The sequence below is a fragment of the Paroedura picta genome, chromosome 9 (genome assembly GCF_049243985.1).
Source record: "Paroedura picta isolate Pp20150507F chromosome 9, Ppicta_v3.0, whole genome shotgun sequence".
Classification (NCBI taxonomy): Eukaryota; Metazoa; Chordata; class Lepidosauria; order Squamata; family Gekkonidae; genus Paroedura; species Paroedura picta.
The window spans coordinates 54,147,077-54,171,543 of record NC_135377.1 but is presented as its reverse complement, the minus strand read 5'-3'; the positions used below and the strand labels follow the sequence as shown (position 1 = coordinate 54,171,543).

Sequence of the window (24,467 nt, the reverse complement as noted above, 5' to 3'; positions counted from 1 at the left end):
ATTGGCACTATTACACCATGCTGCCACCAGCCATTTCAGCCAGGGTCGGTCGCCCCACCTCATCCCAGGTCCAAGTCATCTGGGGCATTTTGTGTCCCTTCTGGGATGTTATAATTATGGCTGCGGGTGGGGAGGAGCCAGGCCAGGATGACCTGACTCTTCCAATTTCCCATGACCCTGGCCCAACATAGGCTCCATCAGTGCCTAGGGCAAAAAAAGGGAACGTGGATAATTCCTGATTCCAGATGACATTGTCTCTAGGCTGGGGTTGTCCCAGGCCTGGCCAGACTCAGGCCCTCATTTGCCCTGTTCCCTTGCCCAGGGGCAAACAAGGGCCTGAGTTGGGCCAGGCCTGGGATGGCCCCAGCCAGCAATGACATCATCTGGAATCAGGAATTTGCTCTGTCACCGGATGAGTGGTAAGGCGGTGCATATTCCTGGTGCAGAAAAGGTCACAATGCTACCTGCCATATCTTTGACCTGCATGCCAACTCGGAACTTATGATGTACATGCACAATAACATAATCTGTGGCATCAACTCAGTGGCCTTCTATTGGCTGCATCCTCCAAGCTGGTTATGAGAACGTCAACTGCAACATCTGGGACTCCACAAAAGATGACTGCACAGAGGTCTTGGCCAGTCACAACAACTGGGTTAGCTGCCTGGGCTTAATGGTCAAAGGCATGGCTGTAGCTACCAGCTCCTGGGACAGCTTCTTGTAAGTATGAAACTGACCCTCCTCACCTAATCCATCTTAGTGGGGGAGTGGAAGGCCCCCAGAAGGTTGCTTTGTGTTCCCATAATGTAGCCTCTATCCTCCCTATGGGTGAAGCTTCTGCTGCTGAACCAACACTTCCTTCCTCTTCTGATTTACACACACACACACACACACATAAACCCTGACTAAAACAGCTTCTCTCTGGAAGCTTATGGGGGGGGGGGACTGGCTGCCTTCAACAGTGCCCCCTTAGGGGGGAATAGAGCCTGGCCTCAATTTCTCAGCCTGAGGAAAAGCCAAAGAAGGGAGGTAAGATTAGAACTCTTTCCTGTATGCAAACATACCAGCCATCTCTTTCCTCTGGCCATGCTCCTGTCCTTCCTGGTCTGTGGGAGGGGTGGTAGCCATTGCTTACCCAGGCAGGTCTATGTGTAACCTGGAAATGACAGCAACCAAGCCTCTGCTGTGCTGCGTCTTGGGGGTGGGGGGAACAGCTGTACTCAGCTGTCCTATTTGACAAAATATGGCAGAATAAACAGTGCCAATATGACTTGAAATGATTGAATTTCTTGCTACAGATTAACAAAACCAGATGGACAATAATATGTCTTTTACAAACAGGAAAGAGATTTTCATTACTCAGGTCCTTTCAGTCATGAAGTACAAAATTGCAGGCACTTGTCTATCCATCGTATTTTCTTCTCAAATCAGGCATATAATTGTAATTACTTCCAGGAGACTTGGAAACAATGATAAAGATGAGTTTTTCAGTCAAACACGCTCTTTAAAAACAGCCCTTTCGTACTGATACAGTGATCAAATGCAAATAAAGAATTAAAATAAAGAGGAAAAAATGCTATGGTTGACATATTCCTAATTGTTTCATTGATGTTAATCCTCTCGTTTTTCTCTTGTTAGAATTGATAGTTTATTGTTTTATTCAGAACACAGTTTCCATTTAGGTCTGGATGGCCAGTATGTCAGTCGCATTAGGAATTACAGCTCAAAAAACCCCTCTGCTTGAAAATGAAATGGAAGAAGACATGGTCCTCTTTGTCTTAGAGAACCTCTTTTGCTGCTATTGACACAAAGCAAATTGGGGTAGTGGTTGAGATGGTAGTGGGAGGGATGGTAGTGGTTCATGTCTTTTTACATTTGACAGAGATATTTCTAGTTTTTGTAATAATTAATTCATTCTGGGGAGCTACAAAGTAAAATCTTGTGGCATAAGAGGCTAGATTATATGAATTTGTTGCATTAGTGGTGGTGTTTTCCTCCACCTCAAGGGGTCTTCTCTGGACACAAAGGATTCTTCCACTGCAGGATCTAGTTCATAAAATTTAGACATAAGAAAATGAAAAAAAATTATACTGTAGGCATAAAAGCATGATTTCTTTAAAAAACACGTCGTACATATCCCACGGAACTGTAATTGCTGGTTGTTCTCAGCATGTGTGCATTCGCACTGCAGATGTTAAGCCAAGCAACTTTTGTACATAATATCCCAATATTTTATCTATGTTCAGTGTTTAATTCATAAGAAATATACATTGGAGTGATGGGCCAACTCAGTCCTCATCAGTTTTAAACGGGACTCAATAAAAGGAAACATTTCCCCTAAATCTCAGAACATAGTTCAATTTACATCCAATTCTGAAATAAGGAATTCTGATAGGGCCTGATTTTTCCGGTCTCAAACCCCTGTACGCTTGCCAAATCACCCACCCTTCATAACTGTCTCATCATCTCCTTCTCTTCTCCCAACCTTTAGTTGCAGTGTACAGGAAGCCTCTGAGACTTCCACTCCATCTTTACGCCTGTCAAGATCCTTCACAAATATCGCTTGCATTGTAGAACCCTGCTGCATACAGTTCCCAGAGGATCTAATGTCCCTAGTGCATGCTCAGTCAATTTACTTTCCAAGCAGAAAGAACATTGACATGCAATTCACTCCGTAGCTAAGCATTATTCACTAGAGCAGTTCTGAGGCTGGTAAATATGACTCTCAACTACATAATTAAATAAATTTGTCTCTAGGAAGTTCACTACCTCAAGGAGACACTTACATGACAGAACCCTCCTAGGCAGTATCCAGAGCATTCCTGAAACATGACAGTATCAGTGTTTATATTATAATGAATTATGCACAAAGTTGGATCTATTTTCAAAAAGAAGCCACTTGGGTTTGGCTGTCACCAACAGCAGGCTTTAAAATGAAAGAAAAAATAAAATACAAGGAAGAAAATATCACTTGTGTGGGGTGGACTGTTCTTCTAAGTGGTTAGGGGAAACATGCAGCTAGCATGAAGAAAACTGCTAATGTTTATACTGGGAATATATTATTGAATTAAATGACTTTTTTTCTTTCCAAAATTGGAAAGTTGTAAATATTAAAGCAGTGGTTCTCAGCCTGGGGGTTGGGAACCCTTTGGGGGTCAAACAACCCTTTCACAGGGGTTGCAGCAGGGTGAGCAGCTTGGCCGGGGAGTGGGGCCGCTGCCACTGTTGCCACTCCTCCTGCGGGCGTCTGTCTGGAGCAGTGGAAAAGAGTGAAGTCGGCATGGTGGGACAAGAGACAGAACTGAACTGAGAAACCCCAGAAAAAAACCCAATTTATATACAATCATGAACAATGGATCTTCACGCCATTGGTCAGTTTTGGTTTAATTTCTGTGAAGGAACACTTGCATAACAGGAGGAACTGTATTAAAGGGTCACAGCATTAGGAAGGTTGAGAACATCTGGTAATCTAGTTGGTTTTTAAAATGTTCCATCCATTAAAAATCTTATATGGAATTGATCTGTATAATTTTAGATCATGTAAATGAACCTCAAACTGGCTATTGTTTGCTTGGGATTATTAGTTCTCTGGTTCTCCTATCACCTGTGTATAAAGAATCCAAAGTGTCGCGGTCTATCTAGAGCAAGTTCTAAATGCAAGCAGAGCCACAGAAAAAGATTTATGAAGGTATGGCTGCATCCTAAGCACAGTTATGTGGGAATAAAACCATCATGTCAAATGAGGTTTTTCTTTGGAGCCAGTGATCATGGGACCAGACCTTTGGCTTCCAGCATGTGTCACTGTGTCCAAATATCAGTTTCTTCTTTTTTTGAGTTGGAGAGTTAGTTTTATAGAAATTAGTTTGGAACTCAATATCTGCTTCTTTTGTGTCCAACATTTCCAGATGTTACATGCAGTTTGGGGATGTATAAATTGATAATGCCATTTTATATAAGCGATCAAACATCTAATAATCCCAAGTAAGCAATACCCAAAGGGCATGTCTATATCTATATATACAGAGAGAGGGAAGAGGCTAGTTGAGAGGGAGATTTCACAAATATCTACAGCCTTATATCACCAGCTGCAGTTTAAAGGTTACACAAAAGGTGAAAGAAAATCACAGGAAGCTTTGGCTGCTGTTTTCAAAATGCATAAAAGGTCATTCAAAATCTCACAAACTCTCTAGTTCTAGTATCTTTCATGTCTCCTCCTCTTACTATGAACTCTTCCACTGATCAAAACCAGACACTTACTCTGGGTTCTTGCACCTGTCTTCTTTTCTGCCAACCCCCCCTCCCATCCTCTAGCTGCAATCCAAATGCTACAATTGTTTAATCATGAAACTAATTCAAAACCTTTCACTATTGTTTTTTAGTGTGATGCCAAGTTCAATAAAACACACAACACTATCACAGAAACTAGCATCATCCATGCCACCAGGGGTTCATTTACCTTGTCATCCCTGAATGCGATATATGCAATAATCTATCAACAATGCTGTATGCACAGGAAGTCTCAATGCAAAAGAATAGCAATCTTACAAATATCTGCAACATTCAAAAGCAGCAGAAGCATAAGTACCTCCCAATGTACTCCATGTGGATCTGAAAGTCATTCTTCAACAAAAGAAACTTCAAAGGTAAACACTACTGTGGATTTACGGCATCAGAATTTACCAGTAAATTACATCCTGTATGTGATATCTGTTACGTTAACTGGGAAAATGGCACAATCACTATAACTTAGTTCTCACCAATTAATGCCAAACAATTCTGTGAAATTTGAGCTTTACATAGAGATGGCACAGATAGTACTCTTGACATAGTATGGTTTTGGCCAGTAATATTTTCTCCACACCTACATTTATATTAATTAGACATATAATCTCTTCATGCATCTACTCTGTGAAAGTCATCGTAAGAAGAGTTACACCTTTCTAAGCCTATTGATTGTTTTTTTGGGGGGGGGGATTTATGTTAGCCTTTAAGATGTCACAAGAGTCTCTGCTATTTTTACAGTAATGAACTAACATGGCTATCTTTCAGAAGAGAGAAGACAGCATCAGAATAGAAAAACATAAGATTCTGTACTGAGCCACTATTCTGTTGATGGAAGAGGGCCATCCTCATCCAGTTACCCTCTTCAGTGCTACTTCCCTGACCTGCATGCCCTTCTGTGTGAGTCCCCTCCTTCCAGCAATGCATTTTAATGGTTCAAAGGAGAAATGGGAAGATGGGATAACATCTAATTCTGTCAGAAGAGCATTGGAAAGATACAACCTAATGTAAATGTGACTGCATGAAGAAGTGGAAGGCTTAAGTAATGCACATGTGCGATACTGCCTTTTCACAATACCAATTTATTATTTATTCAAATGGGAAATGAGAAAGATACTGGAATAAGGAGGGAAAATAGGCTGGGAATTAATCAAAAGTAAACCAGATGTGTGTGATGCAGCCATAGATATAGCCAGCATTTTTTTAAAAAAATATATTATTTTCAAAATGTAAATGCCAGCTTCTTACACAGTTGGCTATCTCTATGCAGTATTTAAATCAGCATGAACATTTTCTCCTTCAGATGATTGAGATACCAGATGACTAGGGTGAAAAAGAGGGAATCTTTCCCTCATGGTTCACTACTGACTTCCTAGTGACGATGGAAAATACATCATTGCATTTCCCATTCAATCTCCTCTTAGACACTAAAACACCAAGTAGATTTTGATTTGGAATGTCTTTATTTTTTTGGGGGGGGGGAGAGGTCTACTTTGCCCAAGCACCTACAGTCAGATGTCAAAACAAACTGGGATTTGATTGGGGGTTCCTCAAACCAAGGAACTTTTGATATTCTGTCCTTGAGGGGAGAAGTGAGGCAGTAAAGAGCCTGTGAACAGATAAACTGTCTTTGTGCCAGTCACATAAGGTTGCCTAACTCCTGGTGGAGCCTGGAGATATCCCAGCCACGGAGCTCATTTCCCCTGGAGAAAATAGCTGCTTTGGATGGTGGACTCTGTGGCATTATACCCTGCTGTGTATTATAATATTTGGTAGATAAAGCAGTTTTGATCAGTCATAGAAGTGTGATATTGAGTGCAGTAAATAAGTTGACCAAGATATATATTACAAAAAGAAAAAAGAGTAAACTCACATTTATTCAAGATGATTCTGTTAGTATGCAAACTGCAGTTGAATGGAGACAGAGTACTTTCCATATTACAGCTTGTCTGGCATCTAGTGTGTGGGAGTATGAGGGCATTGTCTCTACAGGAGAGACCTGCAGAAACATATGTCACCTTGGAAGGCTGTGTGCAGAAGAATTGTTTTTTACTACCAGAAGGAGTCCCAAAGTGGATTATGATCACCTTCCCTTCCTCTCCCCACAACAGACACCTTGTGAGGTAAGTGAGGTTGAGAGAGCTGTGACAGGACTGCTTGGTCACAACAGCACTATCAGGGCGGTGATGAGCCCCAGGTCACTCAGCTGCCTGCATGTGGAGGAGCAGGAAATCAAACTCAACTGGCCAGATTAGAAGTGGCCACTTTTAACCCCTATACCATTCTGGGATAGAGAAGAGGAAGGGAGAAGGGGTCAGAGGTCAGCTCCCAAATTAAGACAAGGACATCAATAGTCAATCAGTAAACCATATATTTTCCCAAAAGGACAGGTAACTCGCTACCTGATTGGCCCTTCCTTGGGGTGTGCCACTAATAGCGATAGATCAGTCTGCCAACAAGGGCCAATCAGCTCAAATTGCACTCTGCCAACAAGGGCCAATCAGCTCAAATTGTACTCTGCCAATTAGGGCCAATCAGCTCAAATTGTACTCTGCCAATTAGGGCCAATCAGCTCAAAATGTACTCTGCCAATGAGGGCCAATCAGCTCAAATTGCATGCAGATGACTCACTCTCTACTTGATTGTCCCTCCCCTGGAAATATTCCCCCATTAGGATATGGCCTTCAGCCAGAAATAGCCTGCCCTGATAGTTTAGCCCCAATCAGAAGACAGCCCTCAGCCAGAAAGGGCTAATAAATAGTCAGCTCTCCCCTTCCAACTTTCTGCCAGTTTCAGATGTTTGCTGGGTGGAAGAGGAGGTAGCCTCAGAGCATGCCCTGCTGCCAGTAAATTGCCCTAGCCTCCTGCCTTCTTTTGACTCGGAAGGTATTGGGGAGGGGGTGACTTGACTCCTGGGGGAGCCTCTGTGTGCCTTATGTAGGGGGAGCTGCAGGAAGCCCAGAAATGGTCCTCTGCAGGGCCTCTGGGGCTCAGAGTGGCCAGGAAAAGCCTCTACCTTGGCAATATTTACTCATAAATCATGGTTCTAAGCCAGGCATGGCTGCCCTGGTTGTTTAGCCCTACTTAGGAGGAAGCTCACAGCTAGGAGGCTAATAAGTGGTCCGTTCTCCAGGGATTCCTCAACCAAGAGTGGGCAGTCCTGCATCTATAGACAAAGTTTGTTGCACACTGACTTGTTTTAAACCCTTTGACGCTATTTTCTAAAGTTCATTCTAAGCAATTTAGTAAGATTGAAACGTGATATAAATGATTACCATTGCAAATGTATGTCTTTTAAAATAAAGTGATATCAACAACAGTAGATTAATAGTAAGCTCAGTTTAAAATTAGTTTAAGATAAATTACAGGAAAGATTTGAGCCAAATTTCTGAATGTTGGTAGTAAACCACTATATGGAGCTATATAAAAAGAAATAAAGCCTTGCTCCTAATTGCCACATATGCAGCTTCTTCTTTAACTGGATTCCCCCACCAGATTTCTGAAGGTGGACTGGCTTATATAGAAAAGGTTAGTAAGGCTCACCCCTAGTTGTTTATCAAGGTTTTAAAATTAAAACAACTCCTTGAATTATGCCCATAAAATAATTGGCACAAGGACACCTTGCAAAAGATGGTCCTATGGTCCATTAGGGGCAGGCTATTATTTGCGGCATCAAATTCTCTTCAAAGATGTGACTTCACGAAGTGGGTCAGCTTCTGGCTTGCAGCTATCAGGTGTTAGCAAAGAGAAGTCTCATGTGTTCTATAATAATTAAACACAGACCTATCATTCAGAGGACTTGTCTGAAAAAAAAACTGAGCTCTGTTTTTGAAAAGAGCAGCTGGTGGTTCTAAAAGGTGAAGGGGCTGCCAGTTCCAGACAGATCCTCTGAGAGGTCCATAAAGGTCCAGACAACTTATAGATTTTAAGAACACCTACACATGCACACATATGTAACTTTATTATACATTTTACTGACATAAAGGATGTGTAGCACATGATTTCCAAAAATAGATATACAATATTCTTCAATGAAAATTCCATATTCATTCAGTATGCTTTCATTGATTTTTGCTGAACTCTAGTAACTGTAGCCAACCAATGGTTCTAATTGAACCACAATTTCACAAATCGAGTTGCATCTTAACCTCTATCTCCTCTCCCAATGAATTCATTGTCATTAAATTCAATGCATGATCTACTACTGAACTATTCATCAGAATTATATTCATGAAACTGAAATTTCTTCCTGCTTCAGCACTACTGATCACAATTGAGAGGCATCCTAAAACTCCTGATGAGTTTCCAATTGGCTTGCAAAATTCCTAAAAATGTAACCATCATCTCTCGCAAGCTAGTATGAGCTTAACTCCAGCCTGCCACTGCTGACAGCTATAACGGTTCTTATGAGGAGGAAAACTTTTCAGTATTTGGGTAGCTGTTCATTTTTTAATGTTTAAATTGACTCACTTTGTCTGGGAAATCTTTGTTGGGAGGCAGATTGGCCACTGCCTGTAGCAGTGTCTTGTACATATATTTCCCTTCCAATATCGTAGAAACTGGGTAGGTGGGTTTGGGGAATGGTCATGGCAGACATTTGGGGGGTTATGAGCAAGTGCTTGTATCAAAAGTAAAATGTAAGACTATGCTTTCAAACTGCTGACAGAAGAATCCGTAAACATGCCTGTCTAAGAACATCCTTCACACTATTGAATAGTATAATCAGGTCACGCTTTTATAAGTGTGGGAAAGGCTGTTGAAAATTTTGTACTGTCTCAAATGTTTATTAGACTTCTATAAGAGCCAGTTTGGTGTAGTGGTTAGGGGTGTGGACTTCTAATCTGGCAAGCTGGGTTCAATTATGCACTCCCCCACCTGCAGCCAGCTGGGTGACCCTGAACTTGCCACAGCACTGATAAAACTGTTCTGACTGAGCAGTGATATCAGGGCTCTCTCAGCCTCACCCACCTGTGGGGAGAGGAAAGGAAAGGTGACTGTAAGCCACTTTGAGACTCCTTTGGATAGAGAAAAGCGACATATAAGAACCAACTCTTCTTCTTAATAGAGCCAAGCTTTTCTAGTTGCTATTTCCCTGGGGCCAATGCTTTTTATTCTCAATACAACCCAAAATCATTCTTCTACTCATTTAAGTCATATTCTAGTGAAGGTAGTTTGGTCTGTGCATCTTGGAAATCTGAAACAGGCTGTAGAGGAAGCTCACATAGAAAAACACGCACACAGGCTGTATTTCTTTTACTATTTAGGTCAGAGCCCTGACTGACAGTAATTCTATTTAAAGGAAGTCAGGTTATAACTATTACTTACTTCACATTTCACACCATAAACTTAACCTCGCTGTTTGCTCCAACAGTTGTACACGGCTCTCTACAGCTCAAGATATAAAAAAAATCACTCAAAGAGGTGTGAAAGTAGTTTATGTGCTAAAATCTTTTCCTAAGTAAGAGAGAAACCTTCAGTTTTTAAAATATATTTTCAAAAGCAGAAGACTTTTAGGGGAAAAAGCCTGGATTTAATACTAAAGGCATTTAAAAGAATGCAAGTTTGTTAAGTACACCAAAGAAATGCTGAAGAAATTGACATGTAGTATAATACCAGAAGAATAAATATGAAATGGATGGGACAGGAAATAGAATTAAAAATACAGTCAAAATGTTCTCTGTCAGACTTCTGTTACCTTGCAACGCAGCCTCCCCCCCCATCCTACATGCAACCAATCAATAATAACATTTCTTAAAACATTTAGAAACTGCACAGGCAACACATACGCACAAGAAGACCCTTACCCGGTGGGTTAGTGGAGCAGCTCTTCCTTCGCTGTGTTACAGACACAAGTGTAAACAAGAGAATTGCCTGCATCTTTTTCTCATCTGCACAGCTTTGGGGGCTGGCCAGCAGGCTTATTTCCAGCAGCTAAAGCCCCTCCACACTAAATGGAAATAAGATTCCCATTGGACAGGTTTTACCAAAACTAATACCACATCACATTTTGTTTAGTAACAAGGCATCAAGCCAATAGATTGATATACATATACAAAAATACACGTAAGCTGCTTCTCGTCCCCAGTACCAGCAAGGCTTTTCTACCTCCCCCCCCTCCCCAGTCCCATGCTATGTGTAGGATGGGGCCTTTTTTTTTTTTAAAGGTAACCTTTTCAAAACAAAACCATCATATAATTTGGAAAAGTATGTTTTATTTTTGCTCTAACAGCTTACAGTATAGAACTGAAGAAGAGAGTTCATTTTATTTTATTTATGTCGAACTCTCCATGGTGTTTATGTTTTCAACCTGTATATTGTGCGAAGATACAAGGTAATTGGCTCTTCATTCATTTTGGCTTGCACAGTCACATACTGCAACTAGGACTGTGAAAACTATTTAGAAAGAAATAGCTATCAGATAAAATGGCATGCAAAAATAGTGACAGTTGCACAATAGGCAAATGGTATGTTCTACAAAATGAAAACTTTGTACCTTGCAATCTTATAGTACAAGAAAAGGCACTGAAGGAACAAAGACAATTTATACCTAAGAGGCCTTATTCAATAATTCTTCTCAAAACTTGAATAGCTTTACACTAAATTCTACAAAGACACGTTTGCCAAAAATGTCAACTGGGACTTCTTGACTTTAGAAAGAATCACTCATCAACCAGCTGATTAGAATATAATGTTGATAGTCCGAATGGCACTGTTTGCTAGAGAAGTTTTTCTACAACAGCATCAGTAGGACTGCTCATCTCTTCCCTGCAGCAGGATGGATTTCCTTCTGTTCTGGTACATTTCACCGATGGCTAGATGCCAGATAGATTTTTAACAGGACAGTTCGTATTAGCAGACTCTCACTGGGAGCATTAACAGGAAGTAGGGGGAAGCCCCCCCCCCCCGAATCCCTAATAACCAGCTCAAGATGATCAAAAATTACTAAAGACAAGGAAGAAGTATTTCATTTGCCTCAGAGGATTAAGCTAGGTCAGACCTCTCTTAATAACTGCAGAAATCAGCAAATGGTTGCGTATTTGTTTCCACATGTAATGATTTTGTTTGTACCATTTCTTATATTTAAAGGACACATTTAAGAGATGCAGGGTTAAAATAATTCACCCTGCTAATGTCTTTGTGGGCTCCAGGCCTGGGGAAAGAATGATGGGTGCTATGTGGCCTCTGGAAAATCAGCTCAGCATGGGGGTTCAATCCTGCCACAGCAAGGATGAACGGGGTCTGGGGGAATGGTGGGCTGCCCTGGGGGCCAGGTATCCCGCTCCCCTTAACCGCTGCAGGGAACTTGTCCTGTTTGCTCTTCATAGTTTTCCTTCCCATCTTCCCTGAGCTTTAGTTATTATGGAGCTTGTCTCTTGGTTTTTCTGCTTTATAGTCACAGCCAGTTTGGGCGTTGAGATGAATCCGTTTAGTAAAGAGACTGTCCCTGTGTGCCTGCATCCCATATCATGGAGACCTCCTTAAGGGGCCCTGGGGGAGATCCAATTTAGAGCTATGTCCTGCTCAGGGGCCATCAGTGGGGCATCTCCCCCACCTGGCAAAGGATCCACATAGTGGCCAGCACCCATGTGGTTCCCACAAGGGCATGCTACTCTCTGTGTTCACTCTCTGGGCGGGTTAGGAGAGTTGTCAAATAGCAAGCAAGTTACTTGATAAAGGATCTGTCCCCATGCTGCGTCAATGCTCCTTGTGATGTGATTAATAAAGCAGGGACTTTTTCCTTCCAAAAGTAAATTGGTCTGCATTTGACGTCTTGCCTCCACTTCCCTCTATGTTCCTGGGCCCACAATGGGTACCATATGGTTAAAATTAAGTCACAAATCTAAAAGACAAAGACTGAAACATACATTTGTTTCCCTAATAAATCATCCACATTTAAATATATTTGTGCTGGATTGTCTGTCCTGAATATTTTGTCATATGAAGTAGGTAGATATCCCGAAAAGTCACATGTATATATATCTTTTAAAAACCACCCCAAATCATGACATCTTTCCCTAGTTAGCAGCTACTAAAGTACAATGCTTACATGTAAGTACTGCATGAATGATTTTTTTTTATTCATGATGAAATGAAATGACCTTTCTTAAAGTTCAGTCTTACAAGTCATCTTGCTTGTAGCACTAATCTTTTACAGCATACAATTCAAGTACCCAGCTGGAAAGATTAATGTAACATCTAATTTTGCATCATAAAGGCTTATTTAGCAGTAATTTAGTAATTAGAATCATATGGTGTCCTCATGGATCGAGGGTAGCAATAGGAGGGAACTAGTCGTGTTGTTGTGTACTCCAACGCGGGGGGCCGTAGGGAGTCTTTATGTACCCTCTTGCCCAGCTGATAAAGAGGTTTGGACTGGGATGCCATTGGTATGCTGATGACAACCCTAACTCACTCCCAGATGCATTAGCCAGATGTCTGGAAGCAGTGATGGGCTGGCTCAAGAAAAACCATCTGAAGCTTAATCCTTCAAAGACGGAGGCCCCATGGTTTGGTAGGAAAGGGTCAAGTGTGGAAGAGTGACTGCCTGACCTGGGTGGAGCACAACTGCCAATTGCACACTCAGGCCTTTGATCAGGACAAATGAATAAGCCGCCAGCCCCCATCCAAAGTCCAGTGGCCCCTCCCATCATTCACTGCACTAACAGAAGAAAAAATCACAGTGCTGAAAGCTGAGTTGCCAACTGTGGAATATTAATTTACAAATTGCATTACTTGATACAAGTTCCTATAGTTAAGTCAAGACGGTTACTGTATTGCATTGTATTATGAAAGTTCCAATGTAAACTGCCCTGAGCCGAAAGGGAGGGCGGTATATAGCTAACAAAATAAATAATACCAATTCAAAATTTGCACACCTACAATCTGTACACCGCCCGTGGCGCCGCGGGCGCCACGGACTAAATAAAACAGTAAGGGGTTCTGGGGCGGGATGTGTCCGGGATGAGGAAGGGTCCGGATTGGACCCTTCCTCATGACAGACAACCGGAGGGACCAAACGGCAGGCGCGAAGCGCCTGCCGATTGGTCCCTCCGATTCCCAGCCCCAGCAACTGCGAGCCGCGCTCAGCGCGGCTCGCAGTTGCTCCCGGCCTGACGCGGTGAGAGGCGCGAAGCGTCTCTCACCGCGTCAGGCCGGCCCCAAGGAAGCCCCCGCCGCAAACACAACACAAGACTCCAGCCGCCGAGAAGCTGCAGAGAAAAAAGAAACACCCCCGGAGGAGCCTTTCGCCGCTAGCGCGACGAGAGGCAGCAGAAAAAAAAAACCCTGTAGGAGCTCCAAGCCGGCGCGCCGACGAGAGGCAGCATAAAAAAATTAACCCTGTAGGAGCCTTTCGCAGCTCCAAGCAGCAGAAAAAAAAACCCCTGTAGGAGCCTTTCGCAGCTCCACGCAGCAGAAAAAAAAACCCTGCAGGAGCCTTTCGCAGCTCCAAGCAGCAGAAAAAAAAACCCTGTAGGAGCCTTTCGCAGATCCAAGCAGCAGAAAACAAAACCCTGAAGGAGCCTTTCCCAGCTCCAAGCAGCAGAAAAAAAAACCCCTGTAGGAGCTCCAAGCCGGCACGCCCACGAGAGCTAGCAGAAAAAAAAAACCCTGTAGGAGCCTTTCACAGCTCCAAGCAGCAGAAAAAAAAACCCTGTAGGAGCCTTTCCCAGCTCCAAGCAGCAGAAAACAAAACCCTGAAGGAGCCTTTCCCAGCTCCAAGCAGCAGAAAACAAAACCCTGAAGGAGCCTTTCCCAGCTCCAAGCAGCAGAAAAAAAAAAACCCAGTAGGAGCTCCAAGCCAGCACGCCCACGAGAGGCAGCAGAAAAAAAAAACCCTGTAGGAGCCTTTCCCAGCTCCAAGCAGCAGAAAACAAAACCCTGTAGGAGCCTTTCCCAGCTCCAAGCAGCAGAAAAAAAAAACCCTGTAGGAGCTCCAAGCCGGCACGCCCACGAGAGGCAGCAGAAAAAAAAAACCCTGTAGGAGCCTTTCCCAGCTCCAAGCAGCAGAAAACAAAACCCTGTAGGAGCCTTTCCCAGCTCCAAGCAGCAGAAAAAAAAAACCCTGTAGGAGCTCCAAGCCGGCACGCCCACGAGAGGCAGCAGAAAAAAAAAACCCTGTAGGAGCCTTTCACAGCTCCAAGCAGCAGGAAAAAAAACCCTGTAGGAGCCTTTCCCAGCTCCAAGCAGCAGAAAAAAATTAACCCTGTAGGAGCCTTTCGCAGCTCCAAGCCGGCGCGCCCACGAGAGGCAGCAGAAAAAAAAAAACCCTGGAGGAGCCTGTCGCCGCTTCAAGCCGGCGCCCTGGGAGCCCCGGCAGCCGCCCACAGCGCTGCTGCTGGTGGCTCCCTGCCCTCATGGCCCCAGAACACAATGGAGCCGCCGGGAAAGCCGCAGAAGAACAAAAAAATGCAGAGGAGCCGCCGCAGCCCAGCGCACCACACCTGGTGCTCCTCGGCAAAAACTACGAGACGCCGAGGAGCCGCCGCCCGCCTCCTCTTTCAGGTAGCCTGTCCCTCGCTCTGTCCCTCGCCTGCCGCTCGCTCTGGTCCCCACCTGCTAGCGCCCATTGTCTTCTTCATACAATGGGCTTTTTTACTAGTCTTATCATAATCAAGTAATGCCATGAGCAAAAGAAAACAAAGCAGAAACATGTTTTTGAGTGATTGAACCTTGTAGTGCCAGTGTGTCACAATGATTAGCGTAGGATTCAGGAGACCGAGGTTCAGTCAGGCGCCATTTGGACCTTGCTGGATTCTTTTGTCAAATATGACCCTCCGATATTTGTTCCTTCTTCCCAGGATTCACGTCCTGCAATCTGACACCTACAATAATCAAACCATGAGCCTCCCAACATTTAGCATCAAAGTTGGGCATGAGATAGTCTTAACTCTTGGATCTGAAACATTTGCTTTCCCCCTCCCTTTAAAAAAATTACAACATCTACTTGATGAGATGGGTTCTTTAGAACTTGAAGGCTTGCAAAATGTTTTGCATCATTTGCCTCAATAAATAGGACCACCAACTTTGGGCTGGGAATTTCCAGGAGAACCTGGGGAAGGTGGGGTTTCATAAAAGGAGGGAAGGGGTACAACGCCAGAGTGACCATCATTGAAAGCAGCCATTTTTCCCAGGGAAACAATTTCTGAATTCTATTGTTATAATTGCCAAAGATCTCCAGCCACCATCTGTAGACTAGGGCTGAATCTGCACTTACTTTGTTTATTCCATTGTGGATCCTGCAGAATCCAGATCGATTTGAACTCGGGTCTTCCTCTCTCTCCCCTTCCTTCCCATTGAAATAGAAAAGTGTTCTGCACATGCTTAGGGAGGCTCAAAAGGGGAGGGGGAGCCAAGCACAGCAGGAGCCTCTTTTTTTTTTTTCTTGAATGAGGGGAGGGATTGGACACAGCAGAGGAGGGGTGGAAACTAGGCGGCAAACTTCTACCGATAAAAGTTAAGGATTCTACTGAGAAAAAACTGGGGCTTCCTCTTTAATAAAAGCTTGGCAGCCTTGGCCAATCAGGGCTTCTCTACCACGGAGACTGCTTCAAATGCTCAGCAGCTGAAGTTTCTCATAGTTTCTCAATCCAATTCTTAAAATATTGAGGGTTAAAAGCACTCTAAAATATTCCAGGATTAAGGTAGGGTCACTCCGGATCAATCATGCTAATTGCAGAGGGAAAATTTAAATCAGACAAAATCAAAATGGAAATCGCATTCAGTGGAGATGGCAGGGACTGAATCAACCTGGGATTGGAATAAAAGCTCCGTGCAGCTTACACCCAGGACTTCTAATCAATTAAAATTATTCCATCATTCTCTCCCCCGCCCAAGGTTCAGATAGCCTTATTGCAACGGAAAGTTTGCTATGTGACTTTAGGCCAGTCTCTCTCTTGTTCTCAGCCTAACTTATCTCACAGGAATGTTGTGAGGGGGAAAATGTATGAGGAAGAGTCATGTGTGTTACCTTGAGCTCTTTGAAGAAAGCTATGATAAAAATATACTTAATAAATAGCTCTGGCTTAAATTATTGTGATTCCTCTTGGGAATTTGATTGTGCACTGCATTATCTAGAGATCAACCATTGTATGCGCTTGATTATAAGAACAAAATCATACAATGCAGGTTCTCTTGCACTATGCCACAATTACTAGCAGAATGATCTAGGGAGCTGGGCCCTTTCTGGCTCATGGGCAAATAGAGAAGAATGTACTTACATATATACAGGACATGGTCAGTTTTCACTAATGGCATAGATGCTGTCCAGAATGCTATGCAACAAACACATGTCTGTGTGATAGCATTCTGATCAGGCTATCATAATCATTCTTCCCTCAGCTTCCATGTGCTGGAGGAAATACATGTGTAGTAGTCCAGACACATAGGCTCCAAACATTGATTCTGTAACCATATCCCATGTGTATAGGTTTCTTGTACTGGTATTACCTCCAATATGTCAAGGTTAAGAATGAGAGAGCAGGCCAAGGGACACAACCCAACCTTACAGCTCTTTGTAGAATAGCCATCTGTACTGAATTAACAATGCCAAACAACCTTCAGGCTATATTTTTCAGTCCCAATATCTTATTGCTCACCATACTGCTATAAACTTCTTTTCCTCTCTAGAGGAGGAATATATATCCCAGGTACAATTCAGGTGTTCAAAAATAATTTCACATCTGGATTTTGGTAATCTCAGAATCTATTGCTAATCCATTTTGTCAGGTTTTGCATAGAATAATGGACATCCCTCGGTGTGTTTCAGATGTGTCTCTCAGACCTACTAGGTCATAATTGTTGGATGCTAGAACATGGCTTAGTGTTTTTAAGCTTAGAATAAAGACTATCTTTGCTGTAAACTAAAAGCAAATGGATTGATATTTTCTTTCAAACAAGATGCTTATTAGTATGGCTGAAGACCATTGTCACTAGATTATAGCAGCTGGGCCCTATGTTAGAAGAAATTCCCCAGCTGATAAGGGAGATATCCTCAATGTTGTCAAGTATCATCTCACAAAGCTTGATTAATATGGTATAATATGGTAATCAGGATTATTTAACATTTACTACCTGGCAATCCTATACAAGACATTTAACTTTTCTTTATGCTAGGGCATTTATTGTTCACTAAATCTCAAAGGAATGTTTTTCCCAGTCTGATGCTAGACTCTGATCCAAACATAACCTTATCAGTTGTTAAATTCCTATCATATTTTCCTTTAAAAACTAATTGAATACTAACTTAGTTATTGCTCAAGATTTATTGATCAGAGGAGCTCTGAAAAGGAAACTGCTGTTGAGCAAGAACAGAACAATGCAGCCAGTTATTGAGATAATCCAAGATGGACTGACAATTTTAAAGAGGGGTTCAGGAGTTTAGAGAATGAATAACTAATTGAATAAAAGAGTGTATATCTTGTGCAAGTTAGAGACATCAAAGTCATTGGGGACCTCCCCTAAATTTTCTTCTACATGCCTTCCAAGTTGTTGCTTTGGTGAAGTGGAGACATTCTGTTTGGGGATGTATCCATTCATATACCAGCTTGAACCTCCACCAGATGACTCGCCATGAACTTTGCTTCATAAACCTAAAATTTCTCATGAATTTTAGTTAGTGAGTGGGTTCATGCCCAACCCTAGTTGGGAAGACAGAAATCATATTATCTATTACCAAAATCAGAATCTAACATAAGTATTTGAAGCTCACAGTCAGAATAAATTATTGTTTCTGTTCTAGATCTAGGAGGGATGATATTGTAATCAGATATTTTTCCTTGTTCTTTCTATATAAAAATAAAAATTATATATATATATATAAAAGATATCCACTATGTTTATAAAACAGTAGATCAACTCATTGCAGATCACACTCATTATGTAATTAGTTACACCTACCATTTCACTATGACTCATAGGTACATTGTTTAATAAACTGCACCTGTTCTGATACAGATTCCTCTTCAAGGCATTAAAGAGATGTACAGATGGCACTTTCATTTGGCTGTTTTTAGTTGTTCCAAGAGAGTAACATTTTACGATACCCCTGGTTCTGCTAACAGTGGGGTGCTGATATGCTTATAGGCAGCTTGAACAATCTATGTACTAAACAAATTTTGTCTTTAAAATCTCAAGAAATTGACCATCTTGTTCACAAGGCAACAGAACATTTTTTGCCATATAGCTTTCACGCCAGAAGGTGACCAGATTGTCCCACTTTCGGAGGGACATCTGGGGGTACCTGGCAAATTGTAGTAATGTTGAAATGAAAAAAAAATATTGCAATACTATTTTTGCATTCTATGTGATCTATGACACTTTTTGTTGCTCCATATAGACCAAAGTTTTAATCAAGAACCCCCCCCCTCCCCTGGTCAATGGTGTCCCGCTTTACCAATGTTAAAATCTGGTCACCTCACAAGTTCTGAAAAGTCCGTGGGATTCTAGAAAGTTAAAGCATGTTGCATTTTAGCTTCAAAGTGGCTGTCAGCTTCCAAAAGGGATACTGCAACATGCTGTCTGATGTAACATTGTCTTGCAACAACAAACCAAATGCAGGTGAACTTAAACTAGAGATTTAGCCTCCTGTAATCTGTCTCAGAACTAGATGATCAGCTTTTAGGATTAAGGATAAGAAAGTAGGGGGAGCAGAAATCATTCCAGTTTGTATTGTCCCACTTGCTGTAACACCTTCTTTACTCTCTCTTTGTGGTTCTAAGAATCATAATAAATACTGATGGAAGGGGGAAAAACACCCTGGGAAGTAATTTGAGGGTGAGGGAGTATATATAGGGAAAGAGTTCAGTGATCTCCTTCCACCCCGTTATGATGCACTCTAAATCTCCAGTATCTCACTTTACACAAATTTGGTATGACCAGATATAGCAGCCTTTCTCAACATTTTTGCCATGAGAAACTCCTGAAAGATTCTTCAGGCTTCGAGAAACCGCAGTAGTGGCATGATCGTGCAGAAGATGGTTGGGAAGCATAGCTGTGTACATGCCCACCTGGAACCCCTCCCCTTGCCACCTCCTCCAGGCCCATCAATGGGAATGGGGGGGCCGCAGGTCAACATGACCATATAGGGTCATATCACTCGATAAATGTTTAACAATTTAAAAATACACTAAAAATTAACTCTCACCCATACAGGAAACCCTTCCAGAGCTATCAAACCCCAGGATTTCAGAAAACTGTGATTGAGAAAGCCTAAGATATAGACTGTGTGTTACCTACTGAGCATTCCCAATTCTGCATAGGATCACACCATTTAAAGTGCACTCAGGTAGACTCACCAAATTTAATAGGGATACATGATCCACGACAGCCTTTTGGCATGGCAGTTCCAAAACTATTATACAAATACTTTCTCATGAGCACAGACTGCAGATAAGTTCATGCAGACCTGAGTTTCATTTTTGTAGCAAACTGAATGCCGGCTTGCTAGCAATTCATGTCACAGTGGGAGCAAGCATTCCACACCTCAGTTGCCCTTTTGACAGCACTGTCATCTACGGCAACCATCATTCTAAGGGAGGTTCCGCCCAGTTTATATGTATTTAGAGACTCCCTGATTTGCTGCCCAGTTTAGTCCTAAATGCTAGTATGCCGGCTAATAATAATAATTTAGTAACATGTATTGAACAGTTGCCAGTGCTACTAAATAGCAGGTGTGCCAATGCTATTATGGTGGTTGCAACAGCTGTTGTAACCCGCTGCAGTAGTGGTAATGATGTTTATATAAAAAGAAGAGTGGTTATATATGTGGGTGCAGGGGGAACCTAGGAACAGTTTACTGATATAAAAACTCCCAGTCATCAAAAAGTCTTCAACATGAACATTATGAAAACCACGGAAAGGCTTGACTAAAGCTGTTATAAAGAGACTGCAACCAAGAGAAGGCATTAAAGGATGGACTAGGCCCATTTAATTTGCATTAAAATCCTTTATACTTCTATTGATTTGCACTACCGGATGCTGTTTCATATAGCTGCATATTATAATCAAGATGTAGAACCATTTTTTAAAAAAAAATACATTTTTATGCATTGCAGTGAGTTTGATGTGACTTCGACAGCCAAAATGTTTGGGAAGTTTGCTTGCAATCATCACAGCTGTGAAAATTACAACACAATCAAGTTGTACATAAATTGAACTTACTCCCTAAAACCGTCTTAAGAAAAAACCTATACGTTTCTCTAGCACATCTCTTTGGATGTTTTTCAGCTTAGTGGTATAGTCCATTTGTAACTGTTCTGTTGAATGGAGATTCAGTCATTAGCGCACCCAGGCAGCTGAAGTGCCGCAATTGTTAGCAGTTCATATATCACTTCAATACATCTTTAAACACATCTCAGGGATTACTTTTCCTGTAATGGGAATGACTTGACAGTATGCAGAATGTAGCACACTTCAAAAGCTGGAAATAGGCTTTGCAAACAGCTTTAAAATATAATCTGCTTTACAGTCTCTTCACACAGAAATCCTAAGTGCATTTACTTCAAAGATAGTTTATAGAAGAACTAAGGTAACATTGCCAATTTGGGGTATAAAACTGAGGATATAAGAATGGGATTGAAGTCAAAATCAAACTTTGGAAATATCTTCTCGTGGTCCGTGGAATTCACTTCCAGTAGAAAAGTAGTGTTAGCATACTGTAACGACAACAAAAGGTGTCTTGGGACAAGTGGTTAATGAATGTATTGTTGTGTGTGTGTTTGAGCCCAGTTCATCAGCTGCATGAAGAGATGCATCAAGATGTGAATATACGCTAGGGCATTTATAAGAAAAGCAGAAATACCACAAATTAAACACCTTTGTTTAGACCACAATTCCCTCCCTTCCCCTGGAATGTGTACTGAGGTTTCACTTCAAGCATCTGATGAACGGAGACTCAACCCTAATAAAGATTATGCTACAATAAATCTGTCACTCTTCGAAGTGCCACAAGACTCCCCCCTCAAGTTAATAAGCCCAGAATTTCACTGTTTTAGAAGAAAGCTTTCCCTGTGCCCCCACATTATGTTTAAGTGAAAGGTGATTCCAGTTAACAGTTCTTTTAGAATATAGAATTTGGAAATAATCTTTTATATGCTTTTAAAACTTCTGGAAATTCATTGCAAAAGCATACAGAGATAAAAGATTATTCCCCTATCTTCTATTGGGGAAAAAAACCCTTGAACTTCTGGGGAAAAATTTACCTTTGCATTAATACCTGATTGCAGAAAACTCAGTGTGACTAGTAATCAGAGTGTTGGCCTAGGATTGAGGACAGCCAAATGCAAAACTCCAGTTCAACCATAAAACACACAGGCTGATGTCACCACTCTGGCCTAGCTTATCACACAGGGAAGGATAAGGTGGAGGAGAGGGGAATGCTATGTATTCTGCCCTGAAAAAGGCAGGCTAAAACATTGAAGGTAAGGCACTCTGCCCGACCAGATCATTCAGTTTCCTGGCCAAGCAGCACTGCAGCCCCAAAAGGGAGGATGAAAGTCTGTATAGACATAGGGCTGCCAACTGAGGCTTGGGACATTCCTGGAGATTTGGGTCAGATCCTAGCAAGGGTGGAGTTTGGTCAGAGGAGGAAGCTCAGCAGGGATGTGATGCCATGGAGCCCACCTTCTAAAGCTTCCATTTTCTCCAGGGAAACTGTTGTCTATTGCCTAGAAAAACTCCAGCCCCCACCTAAAGTTTAGCAACCCTGCCTAAACACCAAGCTATTGAATCACCCCGATATTCTGCTTCTGGGCATGCCCATTGATGGAGTTACAATATTTGTGATTAAGCCTTGGTACATGGCCAAAGCAAGTTATCAAAGTGATGGTGGGAGGGAAAGCTGCATGGCACAGGCCAGTCCTGTCAGATTTCAGAAGTAACCAGGATTGGCAACAGGATAGGAAACCTCCTTGGAGTTAGTTCTCGTTTTTTCCACTGTTGTTACAAACATAGTTTCTGTGAAGTGGATGATTTTTGTGCTACTGTTCTGGTTGATGCTTCTTGTTCATTGTATCTTCCTTGTCTAAAGAAAGTGCAACCATTAGTGAAACCATTCCCAGTGCAAAAATTCAGACATCAAAAAGGTCTACTGTCAGTGGGACTGATGACAAAATAATAGCAAGGCAATGCTGGGGGGGGGGGGGGTTGGAGCATGTGGGTTTGGAAGGGAAAATATACCCAATTATTACCACAAGATGTCCTTCTAACATTATGAATCAAGAAGCAAAGCAGTGAAACTCGAAGTATAAATTACTATTGATCTTTATTGGCCTTGAGTCTCTGAAAAACATTTTTACAAGCATTTTGTACAGACATTTAACAGAAAAATTTCCTGAGTATGATGTGATAGAAAAGGTCCCCTAATGAGTTTCATGCCTATTATGCTGCTATTTACATTTGCAATATTTCTGAGAAAAAATACTGTCAACCAAAGTTTATATCCGATGTGCCTTAACAACTAAACTAGTTCAACTAAACCAAGTAGCTCAAACAAGTGAGTCAATCATCACATATTAATACATCTTTCCTTGACACATGGTATCCAGTCCACATTAGTGGCCAGACCCCTCTCACTTGGAGGGAAAGTTTGACTGCAAACATCCTTCTCCAAAATCACCTACAAATTGCCTTTACCTTGCTCTGCAATCATAGTGTCCAGTTGAAATGTACAACTGGATGTCAATTTCATCCAAAATGACCAAATTGCAGTCTGCTCCCAAGCAGAAATAAAACTGTACATGCCAGTCCATTGCTATGCTTCCAGGAGCTGCCTGGACTCTGAATCAGATCACTGTGAGCCTGCAGGGGCTGTTAATTGCAGACCACAAGGCTCCTATATGTGTTACTAATTGTATCACCCTTAAATGTGTTTACCTTCCCTTTTACCTGACAATTCAAGTAGGCAAATCACTAACAGCCTGGTACACCTAGTCAGCATTCTGTCCCACAATATAGGGATCATCAAGAAATCATTTCACCTATCAGTCACATCCAGGTAATGAAATCATGACCTTGTATCATTTCTTGGGAAATTCATTAAGAATTCACCCAGTGAAATCATAGGTATTGTTCCTACTTTGGGAAACCTGTAGAGTTCTCAAAGCAGACACATCCATTACATTCTATTTTTTTTATCATACACAGACACCTAAAGTTTATTGTTTTAGGGGTTAAGTGCCTGCCCTTACCCTCAAGATACAAATCGTGGTATTTAAGCAGACATTCTGAACCCCAGTGTGTTTCTTGAACATTTGTTGTGAGGATAAAGTGGAAGAGGAAGGCAGATGCACACCAAATCAAGCTGCTTGGAAAAATATAATAAGTCTGCCTGGGCTGTAGCTAATTTCATCACATGTATGAAATTAAACTTTATTTGACTGATGCTGTCTGTATATGCACTCACAAAAGGGAAAGATTATGAAAATTGGGGTTTTAAATGCCATTTCATGCACAATTTTTTCTCTCTTATCTTTGTACAAAAACTAAAACAAATGTACTGAAGATAAGCAGTTTGACTTCTAAGTAGTTGTCTTTAATGAAAAAAATCATGCATGGTGTAGCAGTCAAGAGCTGCAGACTCTAATCTGGAGAAATGCGTTTCATTCCCCATTTCTCCACATGAAGGCTGCTGGGTGACCTTGGGCCAGTGGCAGCTCTCTCAGATCTCTCCCAGCCCCACCTACCTCACAGGGTAGCTGTTGTTGCGGAAAGGGAAGATTGAAAGGGAAGCCGCTGAGACTCCAAGTTAGAGAAAAGTGGGGTATAAATGTATACTCTTCTTCTTCTGACCCTATGCACGTTGTCCACTTTATCCCACTCTAGTCTTCCTTTTAAGGAAAAGGGGGAAATGTTGAAAACGCGTTTCCAGTCCACTCCCACCACCCATGCTTTCCCCAAAGCGCCGCTCACTGACTTCACCCAGGCCCTCTGACGACACTGCCGCCTCAGCAACTTCCCCACGAGCAAGGAGAGGAAGCTTTTTTACGGCTGACTTTGCAGCCAGTAGGCAGCAAAGGCGCCCAGCTGCTCCCCGCCCACCCGCGGGAGGCAAATGGTCCCAGGGGTCTCCACCGCCAGGGCCTCCCCAACCTCGAAAGAAGTTCCCACCCTGCTGGCCGCCCGAGTGGGGAGCCCCGCTCGCCCCCAGGAGAGAGCCAGGCAGCGACTCTGTCGCTTAGCAACCCTCCTTC

At 42.2% G+C, this 24,467-nt stretch overlaps 1 protein-coding gene across 1 annotated transcript in view; it reads right to left on the bottom strand.

The window, feature by feature from the left end:
* CCDC102B (coiled-coil domain containing 102B) overlaps nt 1–10,195 on the bottom strand; it is an 89,067-nt gene extending 78,872 nt beyond the window's left edge. The window contains exon 1 of the mRNA XM_077352863.1: nt 10,086–10,195. The gene's annotated coding sequence lies outside the window, so the exon portion shown is untranslated. The remainder of the gene's footprint in view (nt 1–10,085) is intronic.
* Nucleotides 10,196–24,467: the final 14,272 nt, after the last annotated feature.